At 39.9% G+C, this 24,047-nt stretch overlaps 1 protein-coding gene across 2 annotated transcripts in view; it reads left to right on the top strand.

The window, feature by feature from the left end:
- LOC117407361 (gamma-aminobutyric acid receptor subunit gamma-3-like) overlaps window positions 1-24,047 on the top strand; it is a 161,790-nt gene that overhangs the window by 65,772 nt on the left and 71,971 nt on the right. The gene's annotated exons all lie outside the window — the stretch shown is intronic.

Below are 24,047 nucleotides of genomic sequence, written 5' to 3'. Positions count from 1 at the left end.
ATAACTACCTTGTGTCTTGTTGCTGTGCTCAGTCTTGCCATGGTGTATGACTTTTGACAGTAAACTGTCTTCAGCAACCTCACCTTGTTAGCTGAGTTTGGCTGTTCCTCACCCAGTTTTATTCCTCCAACACAGCTGTTTCTGTTTCAGTTAATGATTGGGTTTCAATCTACATATTGAATTGATGATCATTAGCACCTGTTTGGTATAATTGTTTAATCATACACCTGACTATATGCCTACAAAATCCCTGACTTTGTGCAAGTGTACCTAGAAGAATTGATGCTGTTTTGAAGGCAAAGGGTGGTCACACCAAATATGGATTTGATTTAGATTTTTCTTCTGTTCACTCACTTTGCATTTAGTTAATTGATAAATATAATCTATTAACATGTCTATTTTTGAAAGCATTCTTACTTTACAGCATTTTTTCACACCTGCCTAAAACTTTTGCACAGTACTGTATATATTACACAAGTTAGTGCATGGAGCCCCGCGCCACCCCACTGAGTGCATGGAGCCCTGCGCCACCCCACTGAGTGCATGGAGCCCTGCGCCACCCCACTGAGTGCATGGAGCCCCACGACACCCCACTGAGTGCATGGAGCCCCACGCCACCCCACTGAGTGCATGGAGCCCTGCGCCACCCCACTGAGTGCATGGAGCCCCACGACACCCCACTGAGTGCATGGAGCCCCATGCCACCCCACTGAGTGCATGGAGCCCTGCGCCACCCCACTGAGTGCATGGAGCCCCGCGCCACCCCACTGAGTGCATGGAGCCCCACGCCACCCCACTGAGTGCATGGAGCCCCACGACACCTCACTGAGTGCATGGAGCCCCACGACACCCCACTGAGTGCATGGAGCCCCGCGCCACCCCACAGTGCATGGAGCCCTGCGCCACCCCACTGAGTGCATGGAGCCCTGCGCCACCCCACTGAGTGCATGGAGCCCTGCGCCACCCCACTGAGTGCATGGAGCCCCGCGCCACCCCACTGATGTGAAATCAGTTCTCAGTATGTTCTCCAGTATGGCAAACAATGTCTCCCATCTCATCAGAATTCAGAGATCATGTACAAATCCTGTATGTGTTGGTCAGACGGAATACGAACGTCAATGAACTCTCTGGTCAGTTGATGACGTGTCATTTTCACTTAATGCTGGCAGGGTTTTTCCTTTCTTTTGGGTAGTAACATTTTAATGGTCAGAGTGTCTTCAACATTTAAAATTTAGTAGAACTCCTTATTCTGCTTGCCTGTGTATGCTTAGTTAGGTGACATCATAATTCGTACATATTTAAAGAAGTTTAGTAGTGTTCATAGTGTATGTTCAAGCCATGAATTGAGAAGCACAGTCATTTATTTTCTGTTTTTAATTAGAAGCCTCAGCATCGATTAGCAGTGTATGTGTCTGTGTGAATCAAATGCTATGTCAGTGGATGTGTCTGTGTGAATTGAATGCGATGTGTAAGTGAATAGCATGGGTGATGAAGAGGAGAGCACGTTTAATTAGCTCATACAGTTTCTGTATAAGCAATACAGGAGGCAATTTACCAAGCTAAATCATTTAATGAATAGGTTCTTATTAGCAAGCTAGCACAAAACTGTGACTAACATGTACATGGTATTGCCATCTCGGGCTGCTACACTGCGGAAATTCATTGAAAACACAAATATTGCTAATGCTGGTAAGGCAAAGTTTGTTTTTTACAGCAGCTCTGGCCAAAGGTTTTGCATCACCTAGAATTTTAGGATTGAGACATAATACAAAATAAAACTATATGAACATAATTTAGATATTTTATTTAAAATCATGTAGTCAAAGAAACTTCAAAATGACATGAAAAAAGTCTACCAGAAGCCATAATTGTAGTACAGTATTTCATGTTAGATTTCAAAATGTCACATTTTTCCATTTTTCTCAGTTTTTCATGAAGTATATGGAAAACTACAAAGCGGTGGTGTGTAATTCAATATGTTAACGTAACATTATTCAGCGGCTTCCATTCCACTTTTGGCCATAGCTGTACACATCTTGTTGTGCGTTCTTTATTGTGATTGAGTACAAACACTTTCTGATCTATCAATACCTACCAGATAACTGAGAAACCCACACTTTACACATGCTGAGCACCACTGGACATGAGCTGCCATTGCTACTGAGTCACCCATCCTTTACACATGCTGAGCACCACTGGACATGAGCTGCCATTGCTACTGAGTCACCCATCCTTTAAACATGCTGAGCACCACTGGACATGAGCTGCCATTGTTACTGAGTCACCCATCCTTTAAACATGCTGAGCACCACTGGACATGAGCTGCCATTGCTACTGAGTCACCCATCCTTTAAACATGCTGAGCACCACTGGACATGAGCTGCCACTGCTACGGAGTCACCCATCCTTTAAACATGCTGAGCACCACTGGACATGAGCTGCCATTGCTACTGAGTCACCCATCCTTTAAACATGCTGAGCACCACTGGACATGAGCTGCCATTGCTACTGAGTCACCCATCCTTTAAACATGCTGAGCACCACTGGACATGAGCTGCCATTGCTACTGAGTCACCCATCCTTTAAACATGCTGAGCACCACTGGACATGAGCTGCCATTGCTACTCAGGCACCCATACTTTACACATATCCATATATAGACATGTGTGCAAGTAGACGGACGCCTCGGGGCGTTGTTCAGCACAAGACGAAGTCGAGTGCCTCCAGCCCTCGAGAAGTCCGGATATTCAACATATACAGACATCCTGAAGGGCCGTATTGCATTTATAATCCAGGTCAAACAGTGGAATTGAAAAAAAAGCAGAAGTACCGTGTTTACTTGAATTTAAGTTGCCCCTGAATTCAAGTCGCACCCCCAAATACGGACACCAAAAAAAAAAAATAATAATAATAATGGAAAAAACACAATATTTAATGGTTAAATTACTTTTTAATTCCTAGGTGCCAGCAGGGAACACTGAATCAGAGAGTGTTGGAGAATCAGCCATTAAGCAATATATACCTTAGTGTTCCTGTTTCTTGTGCTCCTCCAGATAGAGAAAGAAAGATATATAAATAAATGATTGTTCATTTTGAAGCCGGACCCGCGTTGATCATTTCAGTACTATGCTGGTAATATTATAACATTGCATAGCCTTTCGATTGCGTCTCCATCTTCTGACACATCTCAGATGACGCAGTTTCTCTTTTTTTCAGCAAACAAAATTACTTTTCTTTTAAAAGCTGCATTAAATAATGTTCATGAAGTTCGCTGTGCAGCCATTTTAATATACCTGTACTGTACCGAGAGTAATATCTGTAGAGGGCAGTGCTGTGTACAGTTGATCTTGTTCAAGCGCACCAGAATAATTGACATGCAAATGTAAATTGGTACCCTAACTAAAAACCTCGAATCCAAGTCGCTCCCCCAAATTTGAACTTTTATTTTGGCCACAAAATTGAAACTTAAATTTGAGTAAATGCGGTGATTTTTAGGGCATTAGTTTTTTTTTTTTTTATTAAATATTCTTACGCCAATAAAATGACCACAAAAGTAGTCCCATTTATAACTTTGAACTGCACACTAAGTTAAGCTGAGTACACTGATTTGATTGAAACATGCAAAAGTAAATATTTATTTGTGATGTGCTGAATTGCACATTGCCATTGAGTTGAGACGGCACTCAATATGTATATATTTTTTTTGTGAGTGCAAGACGCTGTTGTTTCAGCAGGAGTAAAAAAATTTAAAAAATAATGCCGTCTCGGATTTCAGTTATATTTTTCAAGGTCTGTGTCGGAGAGGGGTGGAGAACGTGCAGAAGTGTCTTTGTGTTTTTCTGTAGCATTTACAAACTGCTAAAAATACATTATTTGAAGTGACAAAGGCAGGTTGAGAGGATAAAGACAGCGATCGTCATCCAAATTGGCATGTCTTCTTGCTGGTGATTGGTCACTCAGTTTTATAGTTATCTGTAACTGTAAACAAGATGGCCATCGGTACTTTAGATTCGTGAGGCAGCGCAGTGATTTTTCCGGGTTTTATTTTTGAGCTGATCTGTTTCCTAATTAAACTCCGAAAAAGCTGTTAATTACAAAACAATGCCAGTTGTTTATACCTTTCTATCTTGACTGAGCTTGATTCTGTTTCACCTTATTTTTATTTCAGAGGTGACACATTACGTTAATTGTTCATCGCTGATCCTAATTGCATTTCATTCTTGCACTCGCCTAGTTTATCATTGTGCTTTTGTTATTTTCACTTGTTTAACAGAGTTGTCCTGACAGATTTTCTTTTCAGCTGAAATACCCAGTACAGAGTGTACACTGATAAGAAGTCCATCATTTAAAATCTCCTTCATTTGTAGCAAAAAGAAAAAGTTAAACCCAGTCTATCATTAATAGTTTTAATTCAATAGGATGCAGAGACACCTTTGCTAATGTATGATCTGGTGTGACACTTAGCTGCCTAGTACAGTCACACAGCCTGATACAGGCACCACTCATTGCTGAAAATACATTCATGCACTTGCATAGATTAAGGTTTTCCTACATCAGAACTGAATCCGACAAAGATGTGAATCTTATCTGAATATTCATGACGTATCTGAACAAAGCATTGGGTTTGCACTCCGCACTAGCCTGTATCTTTACAGGTTATACATGCTTTCTCTTTGGGCCCATAAACTATTACATTGCAATTTTAAAGAACTACTATGATACTTATCTACATATATTGTAAAGGAAATGGTATGCTGAAGCTTGATATAATTTAATGCTTTCAACACATTTAGCCTTTTTTAACAAAAATAGTGAGAATTGAAACAGCACTGTGCAATCATCTCATAGTCTACTCTCCTCTGACAGATAGCAGGAACATAGTCACTGTTCAAAACTTAAACACATGTCCCTTCCACTATGAATGTGTTGTCATAGCAACCGTGAACACTGAGCTTGAATATTACAGCAGTCTTTTGCTTCTCAATAGCTGCATTCCCATTGCACATGATCTTAAATGCTTTATATATTGTGTTCTAATTATTCCCATTATCAGGACAGAATCGATGCAAGCAAGGAACATTGTTTAGATCGGGTTTCGTATGTTCTTTGTTTTTAATCAAAGGTATTTTTATTTGAATGTGATTGAAGCATTTTGTTCCAGTTGTATTACAAGATGAATCGGTTTTCCAATTCTCTTAATGTTTGCACAAAGTGTGCTCCACTCGAGTCTCTACAGGATATCACCGACACAAATGCACTGCTCAGTTCAACGCGATGGCAACATTACTGTACCTTCCATCAATCTCTTTGCTATAGTGCTCGGAGCCTGTCATCTTGTGAGTCACACACGCACTTCATTTTTCATGTAGTCATCCGTTTTGACTGATATTGACTTATACATTATATGATAAATGTGGCATTTCAATGCCTCTGAAAAGCCACTGTGAATCTACTGTTTGCTAATATTAGTAGCACCGTCACAGCTATCTCCCCCACTCTCATTTCATTGGTATTATTGAATAAGTCAGGTGCAGACCCTTTATGGCAGATGACTAAATGTATACGTCTACTGTAAAAGCAGGCCCATTAAGTGATTGTCAGGCTTGGGAAGGCATCGTAGTTTTGAACCCATGGCACATTCATGCTTGTATACATGGTGTGTTTCTGGGACTTTAGTTATTGTGCAAAGCATGTTTTTTTGTTTACACAGGTGAAGGAGAGCCCCACGTTCTGGGCAGTGTGTAATCTTAAACAGAACACTCCTCATTCCACATGTCCTTAACTATTCAAATACAGTGCATCGCTGGCCTTGCCAAGGACAGAATATGATTGGAAGAAAACAGGATCATGCACTGCACTGTAAATCATTCTGCTAAACAGTAAACAGCTCAATTAGAACATAAGAACAGTCAAGTCATAAGAACATAAGAAAAAGTCAAGTAGGTTAGTTAGACATGATCTCCCTTTCCTAAAACCATGCTGGCTGTCTCCCAGGATATTGTTACCATATAGGTAATTTTCCATTTTGGATCTCATTATAGTTTCCATAAGTTTACATATAATAGAAGTCAGGCTTAATGGTCTGTAGTTACCTGGTTCGGTTTTGTCTCCCTTTTTGTGGATCGGTATTACGTTTGCTATTTTCCGGTCTGTCGGTACAACCCCTGTGTCAAAAGACTGTTGCATGATCTTGGTTAGCGGTTTGTAAATAACTTCTTTCATTTCTTTGAGTACTATTGGGAGGATCTCATCCGGCTCAGGGGATTTGTTTATTTTAAGAGCTCCTAGTCCCTTTAACACTTCTGCCTCTGTTATGCTAAAGTTATTTAAAATTGGATAGGAACAGGTCGACATGTGGGGCATGTTGTCTGTGTCCTCCTTTGTAAAAACCTGTGAAAAGTAATCATTTAATATATTTGCTATTTTTTTTTCTTCATCTATGATTTTGCCATTTGTGTCTCTTAGACATTTAACCTCCTCTTTGAATGTTCTCTTGCTGTTATAATATTGGATAAACATTTTGGAATTGGTTTTAGCCCCCTTAGCAATATTGATTTCTATCTCTCTCTTGGCTTTTCTAACTTCCTTTTTGACTTGTGTTTGCAGTTCCAAGTACTCTTTCTGTGTGCTTTGTTTTTGGTCCCTTTTAAACGCTCTGTAAAGTGCCTTTTTTCGCTGAATATTTTTTTAATTGATCTATTGAACCATTTTGGCCATTTTGTTTTAGATTTAGATTTGTCTACTTTTGGGATGTAATTGTTTTGTGCCTCTAGTACTACATTTTTAAAAAACAGCCACCCTTTTTCTGTGGATGTTTTCTCTATTTTACTCCAATCTACTTCTATTAGTCTATGTTTCATACCTTCATAGTTTGCTTTTCTAAAATTGTAAATCTTAGCTTTAGTCATTACTTTTGGGGTTTTAAAAAATATTTCAAATGAGACCATGTTGTGGTCTGAGTTTGCCAATGGCTCTCTGACCTCTGTTTTAGTTATTTTGTCTTCATTATCTGAAAAGACTAAATCAAGGCATGCCTCCCCTCTAGTCGGTGCCTTGACAAATTGCGTTAGGAAGCAGTCATTTGTCATTTCCACCATTTCAATTTCGTCCATCGTGCTCCCCATTGGGTTTTCCCATTTTATACAAGGGAAGTTGAAATCCCCCATTAGTATAGCTTCTCCTTTTCTACACGCATTTCGAATGTCATTGTACAACAGATTATTTTGCTCAGCGTCTGAATTTGGCGGTCTATAGCATGCTCCTATTATTATGCCCTTTGAATTTGTGTCCATTATTCTGACCCATATTGATTCTGCATTGCATTCTTTGTCCTGATTTAACACCTGGGCTTCAAGGCTATTTATTATGTATAGTGCTACCCCCCCCCCGCCTCTTCTGTCCTGCCTGTCTTTCCTATACAGTGTGTACCCACTAATATTATATTCGTCTCCATCACTCTCAGACAACCAAGTTTCTGTAACACCTATCACATCGTAGTTACTTGTTAGTGCAGTAGCTTCAAGTTCTAACATTTTGTTTCTGAGACTTCTAGCATTAAGATAAATACATTTAATAGTTGTCTTACCTGAGTTGTTGCCCTTGTTTTGATGTGGTCTCCCTTCAGTTTTTTTGTTTTCTCCCCCCTTCCTTTCTAGTTTAAATGATTCTGGACCGCCTGAAGGATATATATACTATATTGTAAAAGAACTTCACCCACTCGGGTTCGTTGCCCCTTTAAAAATAGACCCAACACGACAGAAATGGATTTTAAGCGCTGGTGCACTATTTTAATAAACACAAAAATCAAACAAAACACACAAAATAAACACCTAGCTCTGTACGAGCACTAACTGACACACAGGAACACCCTGGCTAACACGGGACAGCTACGCTGTTTCCCCGTCCTTACAAAACACACTGGTTTTATACAGCACTTACTCTTTAACTCCCGCCTGCCAGGAAGCAGAGCACACCTTTCTGCCTCCTTCTCCTCAGCAGCCTTGAGCAGACTAGCTGCCTCTCTTAAATACCCTGCACCTGGTTTTAATTTAACAATAGCTAACAGGTGCAGGGGATAATTAATAATAAAACAATTAACAAATCAATTAAACAATAAAGTAAAACAATTAAATTAAACAAATGTGCATTCCGCACATGTTTTCCACTCAGGGAGGCTTTAACCCCCTCCCTGCTGTGTTACAATATATATATATATATATTGAACAAATGCATATGTTCCTTCCTCATGTGTTATGGCCACGTATTTGAGGGTGACACTAATTCAAGTTTCCTGGGACAGGGTGACCAGTGAGGGCAGGAATCACAGTAGCATGAAGAGAGCAGGTACAGCAATCTGGGGAGCTGGTATTGTTTGCTGACACAGTCTCACATGGCTGGAATGGTGAGAACCGGGGAGATGATAATTAATCAGTCACAGGAGTTTAACCCTAACCCTACCACACAGTGACAAAAAATCATTTAACATCAAAATTGCAACCAGGATACCTCTCCCTGCCACAGATTTATTGCAGGCATGGGGGAAGGTATATTTTACTATCTTATGTTAGAATCTTCAGATTACATATGTCCTTAAAAATAAATGCATACAATAAATGTTTTAGGGGAACGTTCAGCTGCACTGGGAACACCAAAATGCACTAAGCCAGTTTCCACCCTCCAGGACAGTAAACTCAAACAGTTTGGACCTTTCATGTAAACTGTGCAGCACCCACGAAGATGCTTTCTTAATGAGACTGCACATCATAGCAGCAAAGCATACCTGTAGACCAGTGTTATTTTAATGAGCAGCCGGAAGGACCCAGCAGGGATAAGCAGAACAACGAACCCATAAGAACAAGCTTGATCTCTTCTGATGGAGTGAATTGCATCTCCCAGGGCATTATCCCTGTTCTCTTCTGCTTTTATCCCATTTATCATGTTTAAAAAATTAAAGACACAATACTACAAATTATAACCCCCATTAGAGTATATCTACAGAGCTACATTTATATATATATATACTGTATATATATATATATATCAATCAATATTTCTATGTACAGTATATCAAGCAACTACCTGCACCCCCCCCCCCCCGTCATAACCACTTTGAAGGTCGTATAAAAATATCTTCCAAACATTACAGAAAGAAATGCACACTCTCTTCCAAACATTACAGAAAGAAATGCACACTCTCTTCCAAACATTACAGAAAGAAATGCACACTCTCTTCCAAACATTACAGAAAGAAATGCACACTCTCTTCCAAACATTACAGAAAGAAATGAACACTCTCATCCCATATGGGATATAGTGTAAACATTACATTGAATACCCGTGCGCTAATGGTAATGTATCCCATACCTTTTCTTGTAAAGCTCTTAAATTATGAAATGATCTACTGCCTTCTGTCAGGGAAGTTGAAAACGTATTTTAACAAACTAGCTTTTTATCTTATTTTGATCCCACAATGAATATTTGATCTTGGCGTCTCCCAGGGAAGCTCAGCTGGGCCTGTGTAATCAGGTGTGCTTGTGATGCAGAACAGCTTCCTAGCGAATGATGTCGATATTGACATCAATGCATTATTGCGCATGCTTGCCCTTTATATAAATCAGAGTAGATTAAAGCAGATGTTTTAAAATTAAATTAAGCTTTAATGTTTGGGAAAAAGGAGTTTTGAAAAAAGGGCACATGCAGATATGTAAGTGTAATGCAGACCACAGATGAGAATCTGAATGCAAACCCACCTTGTGATTGTGCAGTGCTGCAAAATATAACTCTACAGCATGTTTTTTTGGGGTTTTTTTTTGCTGGTTTGTTTCTATTTGGGTTTCCAAGAATAGTTTTTTTTTTTTATTATTGTTTGATATCCTTGCCATGGATACAGTACTGTATTTGATATGAATTATCATATTTAAAAACAATGACATTGTGATTGCATTAGTAATGTGAGTCTATATTGAAAACTATGCCATCTATGAATAACACCCACGTTTTTCAAATAGTTCTTTTACTTATCCAGTTCTTCTTTTGACAGATATCTGATCTGAACCACCTGTTCAAAGACGTTTACATTACTGTAAACTTCACTGCTGAAGATATTAAAATTAAAATATTTCTCGAATATATTTTGATTCTTGCGGTGGCAGTTTTATTGTGTCAGCCTTGCTCTTTGATTTTCATGTACTTTGGGAAAAAAAATGAAATGCTAAAGCACAGAATATGTTTGTGATTGCACTAGCATGTCATGTGTTGTATACAATTAAAATGTAGCTTGTTTATAACAATACAAGAAGAGCCTAACGTTTGCAATGCTTGACTTGCACAACGTCTCTTTAGACTTTTCTTTAGACTGATTGAGTGCTTCATGCTGTCATTCTGAGTAACATTCAGCACAGTGTGCTGTGTAAATGTGTTTGATTTACTTTTAAAAGCTGACAGTAAGGTGTGTGTACTGAATGTATCTGCTTCTGTTTAGAGTGCTCAAACTGCATGCTGTATGTATGTGGGTGTTATGTTTTTACATTTCTGACTATTACACCCTTACATAGCAAACAAACCTTGTAATATTTATTAGCACACTAAAGAAGGCCATTAAAACAAAGTACCAACTGGTTTTGTTTTAAATGGATGCTACTTTCCAAGGTATCTGAAAATACAATGACAAAGAAGTGTTTTGAGTGAAAGTTAAATACAGAACTTGAACACTCCAAAAATAACTCTACCTTCCACATTCCCCAGTCAGTTCCCTCATTCACACTTACTTAAACCTATATACTGTATATTCCCAACACAGTCACTGTGTTCCTCTCAATATATATATATATATATATATATATATATATAAATTTTAAAAATCAATTAAAAGGCTGCCAGCAGTGCCATGCTGAACTAAGATGATAATACCTTCCATACAGCGTGTTATCTCTGTGAGAATAAACACGACAAAAACTACAGCAGCCCTTGTTTACAAGAGAAAGGCACTTAGAACAGGGCTCACACCCAGTGGAACACCAAGCAGTCCTGCTAATCCTGAAGTAGAAAATACAGAGGAAATGGCTTGTAAAGAAGATAAAAGGCAAAGACACTGCTCACCATAGGAATGTGTTCTACACTTCTGTACTTGAAATGCAACTCAAGGGCACAAAGGGAAGTTGTATTGCAGTGTATGGATTGAGAGCTTGGTTCTGTTTTAGGACCCAATGCTCACTTTAACACATCTTGTAAACCCTTTGTGTGTTATATGATCATTATTTCGATGATATCATATTTCAAGCTTTCAGAGGCAAGCATGTGCTGTATATGCTGAAGGTAATGTTGCTCTATACAGTACATGAAATATGCTGTAGAATATCCAAAGAATAGAATTATTTCTGTATACATTTTTATTATACGCTATGCATTAATGCATGAATTAGCAGATTGTGTGAAGTGTTCATTCATTCCACATTAATTAACAGGACTGAATTCAAAATGACTTCAGAACTCAGAGGAAGTGCATCAGATCTTCAGGTGTTGTTCCTGTGGTATTCAGTTGGAATTCATTATGAATTTGCGAACATTATTTTAAAATGTTACCTTTTTTTAATGAAATATAAAAAATCGGCGACAGAAACAGGGACAGTTGTGTAATTGTGCATTTGACTGCTTTGAAACTTCACTGGGTTGAAAGAGTGCCAGATTTTAGCAGCGGTGTGGTAAAGAGACTGACAAGAGAACATAACTGCCCTTTTTTGAATTGTTGGCCCCCCAGATTGACCCTGAGGGGATGTCTTATTTGAATGGTTTGGGCAGTTCTTTTGCGATGGAACCCCTTATGAGGATGCTGATCGGTTTTGGCCTTTTTGTAAGTCCGGTTTATGGGGTTTAGTTTGTTGAGCACATTGTTTTGCAAAAGATAATCTAACATAACATTTTTACTCCTTAGTTTTTCATTCCCTCACCAGTAGACGAGACTCATACCTCACTGGAACGTGAGCATTAAACAATCTGAAAAATTGAAAGACTCTTTTATTGCTGTTTAGAAAAATCTGTCAGTACCGTGATTTTTAAAGGTTACCTCCAGTTTGTCTTAATAACATGGAATTAATAAATGCATTCAACATGAGTTAATAGCATGCCAATAGAAAATTAATGAAGTGACGCCCACATCGCTTAAGCAGGAGTATTAAGTAAAGTTGTAATTAGTGCCAGTTCAATTCAAAGCAACATCTTTGTGAATACAAAATATCCAAACAAGAAAATGAAGGCAATACAAGCGTTTAAAATTCTGTGTGTACCATCGTCTTCACGGGTATATTATCAAGTGGTGTGCGTTCAAATAAAAAAGAACTGCTTACTGCTGAATTTCAAACTGTTCATCCAGACTGACAATGTTCCCTATAACTGGCATGGAGTTTTCTCAGTTATTCAATCACCTCCCCAAAGTTAAATATGTATTGAAATGAGGTTTGACAATATTCAATGATTTTTTTTCTTGAGGCACTTTCAAAAAGAATATAAATATTCTAGTGAGGTCCCAGAGTGGCTCAGCTGGTAGCGTGCAGCCACGTGGTGTGCAGGGTGAGTCATGCAGTGCAGGTTCATGGCCTGACTGTGCGGAGTCGCTGGTCTTCACTGGGTATTCTGAAGGGAGCATCGCACTGGTTCTGGCTCTCCCATGGGTTTGGGAGACAAAACCGGCAGGGACTTTCTCCTCATCGCACTACAGCGAACCCTGCTGGCCGTGTGCCCAATGAGCTCACAGCAGACACCTGCAGGGCTGGCCTTTGTCCTCCAGAGGCCGGTAGGTCACTGACATCCACTCTCAAGTTCCTGGGTGTAAAAGAGGAAGCTGGCTTGGTCATGGGATCGGAGGAGTCCCACTGAACCTTCGGATCTGCTGAGCTATGTGGGGAATTGCTGCGGTGAGGGGAAAACATGATTGGACATTCCAAACTGGGGAGAAAATGGGATGTAAAATAACTGGGCAAACCAGATAATATATATATATATATATATATATATATATATATATATATATATATATATATATATATATATATATATTAAGAGAAATACAGACAAGTTGCTTTTTGGGAGTTTGGTTAGCTTTGCAATTATTATTTTTTATTTCTTACCAGACTCCCTTATCCAGGGCGACTTACAATTGTTATAAGATATCACATTATACATTATTTCACATTATACAGATATCACATTATTTTTACATACAATTACCCATTTATACAGCTGGGTTTTTACTGGAGCAATCTTGGTAAAGCACCTTGCTCAAGGGTACAACAGCAGTGTCCCCCACTGGGGATTGAACCCACAACCCTCCGGTCAAGAGTCCAGAGCCCTAACCTACTCCACACTGCTGCCCTATGTCTTGTCTTGTAAGTGTACATGTGTACATTTCACAACCTGCAAACATAACTACAGCATACCTTAGTGTGGCGTTCTGTGCAACATGAAACTACTGTACTAGGTGTGTGTGCTTGCATGCTGACAGAGAGAATCTGGGAAACTACATTCCAATTGCCATACTTTTCTCTTGCTTTATTTGTCATTCCTGGCTAAATGTCAATCTAACAATGCTGTAAAGGCAGCCACACATGTCAGAAAACACCACAACATGTAAAGGGTAACCATAACTTTTTTTAAAACATCTTGAATGGCTTATTAATACTTTCATCTTATGAAACGTTCTAATGTTGTAACACTGCACTGCAGTCGGTTTATCAAGGACAGGGCAGGTTGCACATTTTTATTGCTTTTAAACCAACATCATGAGATTCAGAAAATACGCTGCTCAATAAAAGGTGCCCTCCTGCAGGCCCTCTAACAAATATGCCTCACGCTGTCAGCTGCCGCTCAGTCTGCATTAGGGTTGATTTTCTGAGCAATTCCTTTTAAGAATGTATTTTTTTTTATCAGCAGGTATTAAGTGCAATCAAGCAAACCCTATACTTATATTGTTAAAGAAACTCTGCCTTTTCCTCACTTTTCCAATTCAGTACCAATCAATGGCAATTAAAGAGACATTTATGTGACCTTTTTTTAGACCCAACTGTAGAGCTACTGCTGTACATACTGGAATATATATATATATATATTTTGTCAAAGAGTTTAATCATTATAATTCACTGCAGAGATGACGTAACAAGCAAAGTGAAATCAAAAGGATTTTATATGACAAGGATAAAAGAGAGGTAAGACACATGATACATTGTCTCAGAGTGCTTCAGTTGGCTTGCTCTCGACAGGTTCTGTATTAAATTATACTGCCTGGTTGGTAATTGTGTAAACAAGGGCAGCCAAGGAAACGCTTTGTTTTGTGTGAGTAATTAACACATTTCAATCTAATTAATACCTAACAACTTTGAATTCTTCTATGAAATTACTTGGAAAGTATGCATATCTCCCTAAGTCTGCAAGCAGTTACCCCTCCAGGTCCCCAGTGTTAAGCTAAGAGATCACAAAGCCACTTTTTCATGAATGGCTTGAACCCAAGTTCCAAGCCACAAAGTGGTGCCTTCAACTGCCTCTTGCCTTTCCAATACCTTTCAGATACGGCCCCTGCCCAGGGTTGCTCAACTAGTAATTGAACGATTGACTATAAGCTCTCAGTCAATCAAATCCCATATCAACTGCACATTCTTAAGCTGAGAAAACTGCACTATCACTGACATGTTGAGTGCGCTCTATTAAATAAAAAAAAGTGGAACGAGAAAGGCAACAACAAAAGGCTGACAACAACCTTGATGGCGTCGATATAATTAGGAAATTACTCTTCCGTTTGGTTTTGAAACATAACCTATTCATACAAGTACGTCTGGAAACATTTCATTCCATTACTAACATGATGACCATGTGTGCTGTAACTCCTCTCAAATACTCTGTCATGGATATGCATGATTTCACTAATGGGTCTGAGCTGACATGGAAGATACAGATCAAGGGTGGGAGGACCGGCAGGTGATCTGACATTGAGTCTCTGAGGCAGGGCAGCGGTACAGCAGTGTTACTGGAGGAGGGAGGAAGGCTGTAAAGGCTGGGAGGACTGGCAGGTGATCTGACATTGAGTCTCTGAGGCAGGACAGTGGTACAGCAGTGTTACTGGAGGAGGGAGGAAGGCTGTAAAGGCTGGGAGGTCTGGCAGGTGATCTGACATTGAGTCTCTGAGGCAGGACAGCAGTACAGCAGTGTTACTGGTGGAGGGAGGAAGGCTGTAGAGGCTGGGAGGACTGGCAGGTGATCTGACATTGAGTCTCTGAGGCAGGACAGTGGTACAGCAGTGTTACTGGAGGAGGGAGGAAGGCTGTAAAGGCTGGGAGGTCTGGCAGGTGATCTGACATTGAGTCTCTGAGGCAGGGCAGTGGTACAGCAGTGTTACTGGTGGAGGGAGGAAGGCTGTAGAGGCTGGGAGGACTGGCAGGTGATCTGACATTGAGTCTCTGAGGCAGGACAGTGGTACAGCAGTGTTACTGGGGGAGGAAGGCTGTAAAGGCTGGGAGGTCTGGCAGGTGATCTGACATTGAGTCTCTGAGGCAGGACAGCAGTACAGCAGTGTTACTGGGGGGGAGGCTGTAGAGGTTTGGAGGACTGCAGTTAGTCAGTATGGTCAATGCTTTGAAACTTAAATTAAGGTTTAAATTAGTCCAGCTCTATTACTCTGTTGAAAATGTGTCTCCTTCATGGTTTAGTGATTGGTGACAGCCTCTTTCTACCACACTACCATCAAAACCAGACTTGGTTCAGTAGACATCGTAGACAGCGGGTTGGAGTCAGAGAAAAATGTGCATGTGACTGATGAAACCATCTTTTCACAAAATATTAACAAAGACAACAACATTGTCTTTGTGATGAAATTGAGCACACAAGTTAATCTATGGAGGAATGCCACAAGCAGTTACAGAATATAGTTAAGCCAATCACAACCCCGATTAGAGGGCTTTACTGTCTGGTAGTTGAGCTACCATACCGACAAAGTCAGCTACTGATCATGGTGGATTCAAGCTCAATCAACATATAAACTGTAACTTTTGTAGTGGTTTTCACAGGTTTTATTAAAGCACTCACTCATGTGTTTTTCAACCCATGAAAGACACAGCAAAAAATAAAAAACAACGTCTAATAGGTTACTAAGTCCACAGTGAATAGTGCATCAGTACACAACCCCCCTGTACCAGCAGGCATTCTAGTATATTAGCAGGATGAGTTGGCAGCAATAATGAACCAGGAATATGGGCAGTCCTGCAAGGCCTGGTTCCTGCACCTACCACACTAGGGCTGCTTTACAGCTGGCATGCTGCCCAGTCGGATCAGCTGCCTGGCTGCATCTGCAGCTAGAATGATGCTTTTCCCTGGTGCGCCTGACAGACTTGTGATGGCCTTCCAATGTCCCTTTCCCACAGATCCCCAAATCCTCATCATTCAAGGAAGAGCGGGCTGTTAAACATCATCAAGAACGACAACAAACTTAGACTTATAAAGTGCTTTTCATGTGAGACACACCTCAGAGCACTGAACATACTGAATACACTTTCATGCCTAGGCAGTTGCAAAGACCAAGCTATATACAGTAAATACGACTTCAAGTTAGCTTTGAAGGATTAAACACAATCCAAGTCCCTAATATCATTTGAAAGGCACATGCTCTCTGGGTAGAGAGTCTACCTCTGAGCTCCACCAATAACCCAAGATCCTGAGACCGCAGGGCACGAGCAGGGACACATGGCATGAGCAGGTTTGAGTTGAACAGTACTGCTATCAATGGATTAGTTCCATACATGGCATGAGCAGGTTTGAGTTGAGCAGTAATGCTATCAATGGATTTGTTCCACACATGCAATGGCAGGTTTGAGTTGAGCAGTATTGCTATCAATGGATTAGTTCCACACATGGGAATGATGGGTTTCCCTTCAGGAGTCTCTCCTTTTAACTTGCTCAGAAAAATAATATGCAATAGTATTTTTAAGGTACTGCTCAACCAGACATTCTTTCAATAATTGCTCAATTTAAATGTTTTGTTTTTCTTAATAATAATAGATGCCAATACGACTAACAAAAAAAATCACTGTATTTAATATGGCTAGATAAACGAGCAGCACATGTTATCATGTCGCATTAACTGAATGTGACGAGTTAATGCACAATCGTGAAAGAGCTCTCGCTCTACTTCCCCATTAGTTGCATTCCACTGAATGAAATGCAACCCCCTCTCATAGCCTCCTACATAGTGCTGTGAAGAGTTTATAGGGGTCCGTCCCATCTAGGGTTTGTATGCCCATGCATAATTCAAATCCCAATAATGCCCCTCCCTTCCCCCAGACAAACAATGAAGCTTCGTACTGGTGAAGTGTTAAACACCATGCATTATGTACGCTGCAGCTACCTGATTATTCCTAAGGCAACTGTCAACCCAGTACATTTTACAAAAAATAATACTGCTACTACTTAAACACTTGGTTAACTGCATATATAAGTTTATTGGATAAGCTTATTAACAGAAACAGCAGGAGTGCTTGCATTATAATGTGGAATGTGTCCCCAGATACCTTTCAGCAATACAGTACTGTCGAGTTCATTATACAATGTTTTCTTCTGTGATAAATGAGGTTCACCACAGCAAGGGCAATTAGAGGTTCCAATTGCACAACAACAAAAGAGAGGTGCATTTCTGTGGGGATATCCCAAGGGGAGCGGCCACAGCAGAAACTAAGTTAGTGACAACTTTTGCTTTAGATTTAAGCATTGTTTCGGGACTTTATTTGCATCCTTACTGTGGAAGAAAAAACATCCAATTTTTAATGAGACATATCTCAATGCCAAGAATAATTTGATTGTAACTGTGCAAAGGGGATATTCTTTACATTGCTTTGAAGACTGGTACTGTTCCACAGATAGAATGATACATCAGATGCATAAACGTGGTCTACTTAGCGGACGTGTAGACTAGACATCACCCTTTATATTTTATTGAGCCTACATTGATCCTTTTATTCTCAGCTGTGGTCAGGACCAATGGGTTTTGAAAATGCACCTCCTAGTAAATCATTTTGAAATGTTTATAACAAGCATGATTTTAAGCACTTCAGTCGTTGCGAGTCGTTTTAGTGAAGAGCCAGTGCAACCACAGTGTTGTTCTCCTCCACTGACCAGGAGGCAGGTTTGGAGTGACCGGCTACTTCTATTACAGTCAGCAGGTTCATCTTGTGAAAGCAAGTCGTGTTGTTTCAAGCTGCACTTTGATGTTATTCCTGGGATTTAAATTGAAAATGCACAGGCAACCCAAGAGTCTCTGAAATGGGAAAATGAGAGAATGGAAAAACAGCATAAGGAGATAAGGAGAAATTGTTTATGATTGAAAAATAATGCACTACAATACCGGATCTTTAACTCAAGATGTTTGTAGCTGAAGACTTTCTTAGTCTGCAGCAAATGAATTGAAAAGGGAAAGATGAACCATATTTTAATGTCATATATTCTACACAACAGGACATTCTGCTGAACAAAATGATACGTGGCACCAGTGACTAATATTAAACACTAATTAAGAACATTGTGTTGCATTAGTTAATAGTTAATATTACGATATCTACTTATCCATTCGGAAGATATCATAGTCTTATTTATATTATAAAATGAGCTTGTAATTATTGAGGTCAGAGACAACATTTTTCTCAAGGTTCCAATAAAATGAACTTTCAGCTGGATAAAAAGTCATGGAATACACATAGCAAAGGCGGATTTGTTTTGTATTTGATTAACACATCAGTAATACATCAAAACAGAAAAGATTCATTCCGCTTGTGCTCCATTTATTGCATGACTTTCAATACAAAAATAGATACTTGGACACCAACCTTTAAGCAAATATAAGTAATTGGCAATCATTATGCCAAATTAATTTGAATTTAGATAAGATCTACAGTAAAAGCAATATAAATTATAATGACACAATTTAGTGCTGATTTTAAAGCTACTACAGCTACTATAGAATTGTGGGTTGTAGTGTCTATACCAGGGGTGGCCAAGGTTCCCCTTTCCAGTCCTATAGTTATTATTCATGTGTGAATAAATGCCTTGATTTATCTAGGCAAGTGCCCACGCTGCTGTTCTGAAGACTACAAATGAATCATTGGTTCCACCTGGCCATTTAGTCACAGCATTTAATAGACAGAGACAGGCATCAGATATAACTGCACATCAACTGAATGGTCCTGTTTCCTGTTCGTGAAATTCAATTCATTCACTCTTGGTGCTTTAATTGCTTTACAAGTACAGTCTATAGAATCCACCAATTGAATGAAAATCCCTTTTTATTCCAATCTGTTGTTCTTCCTTGTAGAGGAATTGAATGTACCAAGGACAGTGTTTTACTTACTCCCACTTAAATTACTAAGAGGTTACAGTGCTGAGAACCAATTATAAATTATTCACTGTCAAAAAACATACAACATGCTTCATAGTTTAGCTAATAGTACCTCATCCCAACTCACCTGTCACTCGGATTCAAAGCTGTTCAGCCAGAATGCAGGCTTTTAAGAGACAGAAAGGGAGGTTCAGTGACTTCATTATCCTGCAGGTATACAGTGTATAATTAATCAAGGAAAGAAGCGATTCAAGAGGTGTTTTAGCTGTGGAACTCATTTGGGTATGGATTATCACATGGGTACAGTGTTTCATCAATGATGAATTAATTGGATCAAATTAAATATTGCAAAACATTACCTCTGATTATTGTATGAACTTCTAATTGTTGTCACCTGAAAACTATGTGTGTTCTATTTTGAAACAAGTGCTCAGGCAAATTCAGAGACGACTACAACTCGCAAGAAACAGCAACTGCTGCTGCTTTATTGATCTAGTTGGGTCACCGGTGCTGTAAGTGTTTTGTGATGTTGCTACAATGATGGGATCTGTCCCTTGCAGGTAAGACAATGATAAACCCTCACTGAAACAACCCTATTGTTTGAGTGTAAGAGGCTCTCACTTGGAAAGTGTGTGGTGTTTGGTTCATGCCCAGCCTCTACACTGTTACACTGGCTTTATAAGGTAAAAGCGAGGGTTCTGTGAATCATGCCCAGCCTCTTCACTGTTAAACTGGCTTTATAAGGTAAAAGCGAGGGTTCTGTGAATCATGCCCAGCCTCTTCACTGTTACACTGGCTTTATAAGGTAAAAGCGAGGGTTGTGTGAATCATGCCCAGCCTCTTCACTGTTACACTGGCTTTATAAGGTAAAAGCGAGGGTTGTGTGAATCATGCCCAGCCTCTACACTGTTACACTGGCTTTATAAGGTAAAAGCGAGGGTTGTGTGAATCATGCCCAGCCTCTTCACTGTTAAACTGGCTTTATAAGGTAAAAGCGAGGGTTCTGTGAATCATGCCCAGCCTCTTCACTGTTACACTGGCTTTATAAGGTAAAAGCGAGGGTTGTGTGAATCATGCCCAACCTCTACACTGTTACACTGGCTTTATAAGGTAAAAGCGAGGGTTCTGTGAATCATGCCCAGCCTCTTCACTGTTAAACTGGCTTTATAAGGTAAAAGCGAGGGTTCTGTGAATCATGCCCAGCCTCTTCACTGTTACACTGGCTTTATAAGGTAAAAGCGAGGGTTGTGTGAATCATGCCCAGCCTCTTCACTGTTACACTGGCTTTATAAGGTAAAAGCGAGGGTTGTGTGAATCATGCCCAGCCTCTACACTGTTACACTGGCTTTATAAGGTAAAAGCGAGGGTTGTGTGAATCATGCCCAGCCTCTTCACTGTTACACTGGCTTTATAAGGTAAAAGCGAGGGTTCTGTGAATCATGCTCAACCTCTTCACTGTTACACTGGCTTTATAAGGTAAAAGCGAGGGTTCTGTGAATCATGCTCAACCTCTTCACTGTTAAACTGGCTTTATAAGGTAAAAGCGAGGGTTGTGTGAATCATGCCCAGCCTCTACACTGTTACACTGGCTTTATAAGGTAAAAGCGAGGGTTCTGTGAATCATGCCCAGCCTCTTCACTGTTACACTGGCTTTATAAGGTAAAAGCGAGGGTTCTGTGAATCATGCCCAGCCTCTTCACTGTTACACTGGCTTTATAAGGTAAAAGCGAGGGTTCTGTGAATCATGCCCAGCCTCTTCACTGTTACACTGGCTTTATAAGGTAAAAGCGAGGGTTGTGTGAATCATGCCCAGCCTCTACACTGTTACACTGGCTTTATAAGGTAAAAGCGAGGGTTCTGTGAATCATGCCCAGCCTCTACACTGTTACACTGGCTTTATAAGGTAAAAGCGAGGGTTGTGTGAATCATGCCCAGCCTCTACACTGTTACACTGGCTTTATAAGGTAAAAGTGAGGGTTGTGTGAATCATGCCCAGCCTCTACACTGTTACACTGGCTTTATAAGGTAAAAGCGAGGGTTGTGTGAATCATGCCCAGCCTCTTCACTGTTACACTGGCTTTATAAGGTAAAAGCGAGGGTTGTGTGAATCATGCCCAGCCTCTTCACTGTTACACTGGCTTTATAAGGTAAAAGCGAGGGTTGTGTGAATCATGCCCAGCCTCTTCACTGTTACACTGGCTCTTTAATGTAAAAGCGAGGGTTCTGTGAATCATGCCCAGCCTCTTCACTGTTACACTGGCTCTTTAATGTAAAAGCGAGGGTTCTGTGAATCATGCCCAACCTCTTCACTGTTAAACTGGCTTTATAAGGTAAAAGCGAGGGTTGTGTGAATCATGCCCAGCCTCTACACTGTTACACTGGCTTTATAAGGTAAAAGCGAGGGTTGTGTGAATCATGCCCAGCCTCTTCACTGTTACACTGGCTCTTTAATGTAAAAGCGAGGGTTCTGTGAATCATGCCCAGCCTCTTCACTGTTACACTGGCTCTTTAATGTAAAAGCGGGGGTTCTGTGAATCATGCCCAGCCTCTTCACTGTTACACTGGCTCTTTAATGTAAAAGCGAGGGTTCTGTGAATCATGCCCAACCTCTTCACTGTTACACTGGCTCTTTAATGTAAAAGCGAGGGTTCTGTGAATCATGCCCAGCCTCTACACTGTTACACTGGCTCTTTAATGTAAAAGCGAGGGTTCTGTGAATCATGCCCAGCCTCTTCACTGTTACACTGGCTCTTTAATGTAAAAGCGAGGGTTCTGTGAATCATGCCCAACCTCTTCACTGTTACACTGGCTCTTTAATGTAAAAGCGAGGGTTCTGTGAATCATGCCCAGCCTCTACACTGTTACACTGGCTTAATAAGATAAAAGCGAGGGTTCTGTGAATCATGCCCAGCCTCTTCACTGTTACACTGGCTCTTTAATGTAAAAGCGAGGGTTCTGTGAAGCGAAGGATGAGCCTGTCGATGCAATGTGAAGCTGTGTTACCCAGCAGCAGGATCTAGAAGCCTGCTTATTTCTTGATTCCTCTATAATTTCTTATTCCAAGTCTACAATGTCCAACACAAAAAGGTATTTGCACTAATTAAGTTCCTAACACCTGTTACAACTCAGATCAGCCACGCACAGTATGCTAATCAATCAATGTCAAAAAGTATCAGACAGCGCAGCAAGCTACGTTATTATAAGTCCTAAAATGATGTACAGTATTTGTTTATTAGTGTCTCATGTATTTAAAAAAATTAATAAATAAGTACCATATAACAGCATGAATCAGAAAGTTATAAGCCTTGAATACTGTGTTTCAAAGGAAATATTTAAAGATAATATAATTCAAATTCAAGTCACTCATATTCAACAAACAAATGCCATTGTAACCAAATGTCAAGTCAAACTGTTATAAGTGGGTAACACTTTGCATTAAGTGCCTCTAAGTAGTACTTAGTGAATACACGTGTACTTACACAGGATTACAATGTTATTATGTATAGTTACAATGTGCTTAATGTGTAAATCTTTTTGCATGATATAATCCTAACCCTAACCGGAACCCTAACCCCCCACCCCTAACCCTAACTAAGCCCTAACCCTTTTTTGATACAATTCTGTACTTGCATATATCATGTAAAATATGTATATGTTAAGTACATTGTATGTATGTATAATAGCATTGTAATCATGTGTAAATACACATGTATTTACCAGGTAACTACTATGAAAATACACAGTAGTTCGAGACACTTCCTATAAAGTGTTACCTATGAGAGGTTACTGGCCCTGTTCCACTAGAGTCCAGTAGAAAACAAAAAGGTCATTGATGGCAGTAGACTACAGAAATGTTATCATGCTGATGCTCATTAAAATAGGATCCAGAAAGTTCAGCAGAGAATCTGTAACCTATTCATCATAAAAAGGAACACGCACTCTGAACTAGTTTTCAAGATCAGGCACACTTTGAACATAAATGCCCAGTGTCCTGTTTTATGCCCAGTGTTTTGTTTTGTTTATTCCAGTTTATCTTTACTTGTTAAATGGTTGGTTCTGCATAGGTTTCACTATGGATATCGCGCCCTTGTGTTCTGTTTTAGAATTCAGTTTTAATGTCAGTGTGATCATTTTGTCTTTTAGGGCCCATCAATGGGTTCTAACCGCAGGTTATGTAATGCAAGCTTTGCATAACTTTCCTGAGACTAGAAGTACTAGAGTGTCAAATGTAACCAGTTTTGAGACGATCAACTTTAAAATATAGGCACATTAACCAACTGTTACATTATTACTGTGCAGTATGTAGTAGGCTTACATTCTTAGATTGGGAGAATCACTATGATAAATATAAATCAATGCATGGTGTGTAATTGTATAACTTGGTCGTCCCCCCGTCCCCCCATGGAACTGCATTCTCAACATGCTGCACACGTCTGGGGCTCCATGTTGCCATGACCTGCATGTAAGCAGAGCTGTGCTTTCCGCTGCCTGTCATTGCAGGAACACCTTTCTGGACACGTTAGTCAGTGTACCCCCTGCCGCGTCCCAGTGAAGCAGTGCCGTATAGTGGATCTCACACATCGATTGCAGACTAAGGGCTTTTCTAATGGAACAGCAATCTTGTATATCTACAACTTTCTGGAAACAGCTTTTTGAATTGTGGTTCTCAACCGAAAATGTAAGTCCA

Source organism: Acipenser ruthenus, chromosome 8 (assembly GCF_902713425.1).
Source record: "Acipenser ruthenus chromosome 8, fAciRut3.2 maternal haplotype, whole genome shotgun sequence".
In the NCBI taxonomy this organism is placed as follows: domain Eukaryota; kingdom Metazoa; phylum Chordata; class Actinopteri; order Acipenseriformes; family Acipenseridae; genus Acipenser; species Acipenser ruthenus.
This window is presented reverse-complemented; position numbering and strand designations above follow the sequence as displayed.